This window comes from Mastomys coucha, unplaced genomic scaffold, assembly GCF_008632895.1.
Source record: "Mastomys coucha isolate ucsf_1 unplaced genomic scaffold, UCSF_Mcou_1 pScaffold20, whole genome shotgun sequence".
In the NCBI taxonomy this organism is placed as follows: Eukaryota; Metazoa; Chordata; class Mammalia; order Rodentia; family Muridae; genus Mastomys; species Mastomys coucha.
Window position 1 is genome coordinate 80,090,279 of NW_022196903.1, and position 6,919 is coordinate 80,097,197.

Here is a 6,919-nt window from a genome sequence, read left to right on the forward strand (position 1 = left end):
TGTGAGTTTGTGTTTGTGTATATGTTTTATTTTTGAGAAAGCATGCAGAGAACTGAATCCCAGTCTGGGCATACTTAGTGCAGAGGAGAGAGTGATCAGTCTTATGAAGTGAGATAGGCAGTAAGAACTCCAGAAGTAGCCATTGGGACTTCTCATGTACTTGGGATAAGGGGCCGTCAGCTTTAAGAGCATATCCAAGGACATGCCTGCAGCTCACACCCAACTGCTGCCATCCTAGTGATTGAGGTGTGTAACCATGTCTCCCTGCTAACAGTCTTTCCTGACCAAAGAAAGCCAGTACCAGTTCAGATGCCACAAAGGAAGGTCGTGGTCACACCCTTCTGTCCCTGTGAGTTACACAGAAGCCCAGAATGCTGGCCAAAGACCCAGAGCAGCAGCCTTCCCAGCTACGGCACTCTGGGCGAAGGGCATGAGAAGACCAGGAAGCTCTTGGGACCTGAAGACTGCTGTAACAAAGACTACTTTAAGGAGTCATCACTGCTCCCGTAAGTGTCATAAAGCAACCGGCAAGCCTGTGCCACACTTGATAAGTATCCTTAGGGAAAGAGACCTGGTTAATGGAGATTTTTTAAAAAATATATTAAATTTATTTCTTTTGTGTTTGTGTATCTATGTTGGGGTGTACACATACCACAGCTTGTGGTAGAGGTCAGAGGACTCCATTTGGGGGTCAGTTCTCTCCTTTACAATGGTAATCAAACTCAAGTCACCAAGCTTGGTGGCAAGTGCCTTTACCTACAGAGCCATCTTGCTAAGCCTCTTGTGTGACTTCAGGTGACTGTTACTCCAGGCTCTGAGAGCTGTAAGACCAGTGGGCTTTGGCTTTTTGGCATACATCCTCCTGTCTTAGTTAAAGACCTCCGTTTTTCCACTGAGGTCCAGTCTCAGGGAAGGTCTTCATGGGTAAACAACCTTTTTTTTTTTTGAGAGAGGGTCTCTTTATGTAGCCTTGGCCGGCCTAGAACTGGCACCAAACTCAAACTCAACAGAGATCCATCAGCCCCTGGGTACCGGGATTAAAGGCAAGTGCCACCACATATAGTTTCCATTTCATTTGAAGAACATGTGGCCAATCACTTGGAGCATAGCAGATCCAAGTTGGGGAGTCAGAGCTTTCTGGATCTTGGTTAGAACTGTTAGGAAATGTTCTCTATTTCTTAAGGTGGAGTGTAAAGCCATAGGAGATGGCCATCTTTGCACCAAGATGTCCAAGATGAAGCAGACACAGATGAAGGTTGAGCCGAGAGAGGGACCTAGATAGCTGTCTGCTGAGAGCCTGGGAGTGCATTAAACTATCAAGCCTCCACTCAATGGGGCCAGCTGCCTTCCCCTTTTTCCTTATAAACATTTGGTTTGGATATTCATCAGCCAGAAGTGTTCATGTATGAATTGTATGCAGTCCTTGCTGGACTTCTCAGCAGATCCTTTTGTCTTAAAGTGCTGTCAAATGAGACCCTGTACAGAAGAGCCTAGCGATCTGCATATGGAAACCCCAGTAAAGGTTAAGTACTGGAATCAAGGAAGCGAGTAGTGGGAGGACCCTGAATGCCTGAGAATGACCTCTGATCCCTCAGTCCTGCCTGCCCCTTCTGTGTGCCCTCAGCAGCCTCTTGTCACCACCCTGTATGATGCTATCCTAGCAGGCAGTGACTTTACTCTCTGTTCTCTCCCAACACTCCCAGTGTGTGACACTCCACAGATGTTGATTGAATAAGTTATTATAGATTAGACTGGCCTCCTGGATTCACAAGGTTAGGCTGGGGGCAAGATTGGCAAATTCAGAGAGAGAGGCTGTCCCCTCCATGCCTCTTGTAGTGCCACACTGCCAACCCCTTGAAATGCTTAGCCAACTGGATGGTGTTCCAGACGAGCATCTTCAGAACTTTGCAGGGGGTGGGGGTGCTCCTTGTGGCCACAGTGCAGCTTCCTGGCTCTGTGTCCTTTTTCCTGATCCTGCAGGAATGTTTCGGAGGCTGTTAGAGGCCAGGGATTGGTGTTTGGAAAGGTCCATGGCTCTGAAGACTCCGTTCCCTAGGAAGAAAATCAAGTTTAAGGGTGCCTGGGCCAGGCGTCCTTTCAGCACCAGTGGTTGGAGTCTGAGCCCATTTCAATACCACCTCCTCCCAGCCAGGCTGCCTGTTCCCTTCCCCCAGAGCTGCTGTTCCTGCAAGGCCACGGGGGAGGGATTTCCCCAGGCCCGTGTGACTCTGGCAGTTGGCAGTCAGTGAAGCCACCAGAGGTTTCTGTGCTGGCCGGTCCTTCCTTGTCACGAACTCCAGGGATTTTCTGCTGTTGCCAGTCATGCTTCAAGTCAGCAATTACAGGGTGGATTATGTAATGGCTGGCTGTTAAAAATAGAAAAGACCAAGGTTTGCATCTATTTTAACCAAATCAAAACAGCCAAGGGAGGGAAGGGAGATGGGGTGGGGGTGGGGGTGGGGTGAAGATCATGTGACAGGAGGATGTGGATTGTGTCATGTGACAGACTAACAGCCCAGGATTGCCCTGCCTCTGTTCTGCCTGCATCATCTGCCAAAAATCCCTTCAGAGGATCCCTGGGCCCCTGTGGGTATCCCCTAGCTCTGGCCAGCAGAATGTCATGAGTTGGAAAGCTTCCCATTAACGCTTGGCCTCTGTGTTTGATATCTGTCCTTTTTAGTCAGCTGGTTTGTCTTAATGCAGTAGAATCAGGAACTGGCTGATAGGGTCTTTGGCACCCCACATCTCTATCTGTCCTGCCACATAGCCACCCCATCTCAGATAACTCTTTGATATAATTTAAAAATGTGCCATCTGATAATTTCTCCACTGGTAAAATGAACCAATTCAAGCCATATATATATATATATATATATATATATATATACACACACACACACACACACACACACACACATACACACATATATATACACATATATACATACATATGTGTGTACATATATACATACATATGGGAAGCTGCTCTTGGGCAGATTTACTGGCCCTAAAGACCAAGGCAAGAAAGTTGACATGGAAAGGGAGAGAGGGGAAGAGAGAGAAAAAGTGTATACACACACACACACACACACACACACAGAAGGAGAAAGAGAAGAGATGCCAAAATAGGGAAGAGCCTCTGGGTAAAGGGCAGCCCAGGCCCTGGTCTGGAAAGTTCAGGGTTGGGGGCAGGGCATACTAAGTAGGGACTGAGAAACACTGGGAGAAACTGGAGGCCAGGTCTGCTTTAATGTGTAAAATATGCACCTCAGTCCCTTGTCCTGGGGTCTGAAACCAAACATCCCAGCCTTTTGTTGATAATAAATGACTAATGGGGCAACGTAATCCTAATCATCTATGAGTCCTTCCTGCTGACATTGGAGTGTCTTTGGGGGTGGGGCAAAAAGCTGGAAGTCCAGAAAGAGCTGGTTGTTTCACTGCTGTCCAGGCTATGGGACTATTTGGGAGTAGGGGTATGCAGGCCCGGTTGAAGCATCCTTTGAGGCTGGGCCAGAGCCCTTGTGGGTAACTGCTTTGGAGCTGTCCTGGATGCAGGTTCTAAGTCTGAGTAAGCACCTGGACTTGGCAGGATGCTGCTGGAACAGATATGTATGTTAGGGCAGAAGATAAAGTTAAGGAGTTAGGGAGAAAACCCCAAAGTCCCTGACACAAGGGTCCCAGGACCACCTCCAGTCTGTTCTTGTGTGACTACAGACTACAGCAGCCTTTCCTGTTCCTTGCTGCACATTAAGGATATTGATGGTTTTCTAGAGTAGCAGTTCTCAATCTGTGGGTTATGACCCCTTTGGGGGTTGAAGGACCCTGTCACAGGGTCACCTAAGACAATCAGAAAACACAGAAACTTACAGTTCATCACAGAAGCAAAATTAGTTATGAAGTAGCTGCAAAGTAATCTCATGGCCGGGTCACCACATGAGGAACTGTATTAAAGGGCCCTAAAGCCTTAGGAAGGCTGAGAACCACTGATCTAGAGGAACACTTTTGTTCTGTTTTGTTTTGTTTGTTTTCTGAGACAGGGTTTCTCTGTGTAGCCTTGGCTGTCCTGGAACTCACTCTGTAGACCAGGCTTGCCTCGAACTCAGAAATCCGCCTGCCTCTGTCTCCTGAGTGCTGGGATTAAAGGTGTGTGCCACCATCACCCAACCTAGAGGAACACTTTAAGTGCCAGGTAGATGTAGCAGAGTGGGTCCTTTTGGAAGGGGGACTCTGGACCTTGCTTGAGTATCTCAAACGTTTATCTCAGGTCTCTTACTGTGGCACCGGAAGAGGCCCCCAGGGATGGAAGTTTTGAACTCACTAGGTGATTATGGTTGTTGAGTCTGCCTGGAGCCCACACAGAAAGCTTCTCACTCGGGATTAGCATTGCTTTGAAGAAGATGGACACCAAGCAGGTTTGCTGGGGTTAAAGAGATACTGAAGGTCTTGGCACTCATTCCAAACAGCTTTGGGGACCCACTGCATCATCGGTCACTGTCCCTGGTCCTGAGCAGCCTTTGCAATCCTTGTAGGTGTTTACTTCTCTGACACCTCATTTTTAGCCATGCTGTCACCAAAGGCTCACTCTGTTAAGACCCAACAGACATCTGGTGAGACCAGACTTTAATTCTTGAGGGTTTTTGTGTTTTTTTTTGTTGTGGTTTGTTTGTTTGTTTGTTTTGAGACAGAATCTCAAAAAATGTACCTTGAATCTCTTGGATGATGGGATTCCAGGCATACAAGAGATGAGTCTGGGGAATGACCGAGAAACACCACAGGTTAGGCATCAGGACCCCACCTGTCTGCTGCAATTCCTCCAGCTGAAGTGTCTGGAGGGAGTGGGGAGAGGGCAGGACTCAGGGACAGGTGGCTCAGCTAGAGTTACTCTGTCTTCAAAGGGAAGGTGGTTGGGTCAGGGGACTGCTGTAGAGGGGATGAGGAGGACAGGAGGGAGGGTCGGATCAGGGGACTGCTGTAGAGGGATGAGAAGAGGAGGGAGAGTCGGATCGGGGGCTGCTGTAGAGGGGATGAGGAAGACCCTGTGGGCAGTGCTTCTTTACTGCTCTCTAGCTCTGTCTCTCACTAACTTAGAGAGCCAACCCCAAAGAACATCAGAAAGAAAGAAAATCTACGTGGTCTAGAAACATAAGAAAATATGTTATTAGCAAATAAGCAAATGAATCTTCTAATACCCAACCTCTAGGCTTGAGAGGAGAAAAAAGGCTTGAAGAGGTCTTAGTCCTGATGCCCCGCAGAGGGACCCCTGGGCACAGATAGCGGGCTCTCTTCCAGCCCATCCTCTTCTGTACAGGTGTGAACTAATGCTTTCCCCTGTCAGGCAAGGTTCCTGCCCCACCTCACTGTCACGACAGGTACCAAATGTGAGGTGCTAAGGTGTCTGACCTCTTACTCAGACCTCCCCTGCCTTTCCCTTAGCCAGCAGCTGGCAGGGGCTTCGCTTACTAGGTGTAGGCTTCTGGAGTCTCTCTGTGCCTTCTGCTTCACCTCTTCCTCATCTGTGTTGTTTAGGATTTTATGATTCTGTATTCTGTGAGCAGTGAATAGGAGGATAGGTGTGTTGGAAATACCCCAGGAACCTGGGACAGGAAAGGAAGGTCTCCATCAGTGGGCGTCACATGTCTGGTTGCAGGACCACCCTTCATAGTTTTATTGGGGTACAACCAACATACAGCAAACACTGTGTACTTAATGTGTGCAGCCACAGTCCTGTCCTGCCGTCTCCATAATCTAAAGATACCATATGTACTCAGCACACCACAAAATGCCAAGTTCTTTCTGTTTGGCGGGCCAGAAACTTCAGGTGATAGGCATCCTCTGCATGTATTTTAAAGTGCACAATACTGTTCTGTGAGTTCTAGGTGTTTGTCGAGTGGCAGATTTCTAGAGCTTACCTTGCATACAGAACAGGTTCTTTTTTTTTTTTTAAATAAAGATTTATTTTATGTGTATGAGTACACTGTAGCTGTACAGATGGCCGTGAGCCATCATGTGTGTGGCTGCTGGGAATTGAACTCAGGACCTCTGCTGGCCCTGCTCGCTCCGGCCCTGCTCGCTCCAGTCCTGCTCGCTCCAGCCTGCTTGCTCGGGCCCGCTCACTCCAGTGTAATTCACTGTAGCTGTTTTCAGACACACCAGAAGAGGGCGTCAGATCTTATTATCGGTGGTTGTGAGCCACCATGTGGTTGCTGGGATCTGAACTCAGGACCTTCTGAAGAGCAGTCAGTGCTTTTACCTGCTGAGCCATCTCCCCAGCCCTAAACTAATTTTTTTTATTATTATTTTTATTTTTATTTGTGCATTGGTATTTTGCCTGCATGTATGTGTGTGTAAAGGTGTCAGACTTTAGAGAGATAAAGAAATCATTTAAGCTGACCAGGGCCCGTTCTGCCGCTGAAGGTGGGTGCTCCTGTCATTCATTGTTGGGGTTCCTTTACCTTCTAGGGTGCTCGTGAGAAGGCTCAAGACTGTTTCTTGATGCTGTCAAGGGTAGACTCTAAGATGGATGGTCCAAAGGGGCCTAACTCCATCCAGGCAGGAGGATGAAGAGCAGCCTGCTTGGGATCCTATGAGGGGCCTCTGCTTTTCTGAGGGGAGGAGAGAGCCTGGCTTGCTCTGCCCACATGGTGTGAGTTGCTTGAGCAGAGGGTGAAGGGACTACTCCATGTGTAATCAAGCCCCTCTGTTTCTGTATTACCCTAGGGATTGCAGCAGACACTTTTTTTTTTCTTAATTTTTTTAAATTAAATTGGATATTTTATTTATTTACATTTCAAATGTTATCCCCTTTCCCAGTTTCCCCTGGTATTTATGGTTGTTTTGAGACAGGGTTTCTTTGTGTAGCCTTGGCTATCTTGGAACTCCCTCTGTAGACCAGGCTGGCCTTGAACTCAGAGAGAGCTGC

The 6,919-nt window shown here is 47.9% G+C and overlaps 1 protein-coding gene across 8 annotated transcripts in view; it reads left to right on the forward strand.

Annotated features, from left to right (window-relative positions):
• The window catches only part of LOC116099186, a 74,269-nt gene that overhangs the window by 51,165 nt on the left and 16,185 nt on the right, over positions 1 to 6,919 (forward strand). For 3 of the 8 annotated variants that reach the window (XR_004122140.1, XR_004122147.1, XR_004122111.1), the window contains one exon: positions 275 to 619. The gene's annotated coding sequence lies outside the window, so the exon portion shown is untranslated. Of the gene's footprint in view, positions 1 to 274; positions 620 to 1,183; positions 1,387 to 4,037; positions 4,057 to 4,264; positions 5,875 to 6,919 lie in introns of those variants that run through there. The other 5 variants (XR_004122142.1, XR_004122145.1, XR_004122112.1 and 2 more) reach the window with 4 other exon arrangements.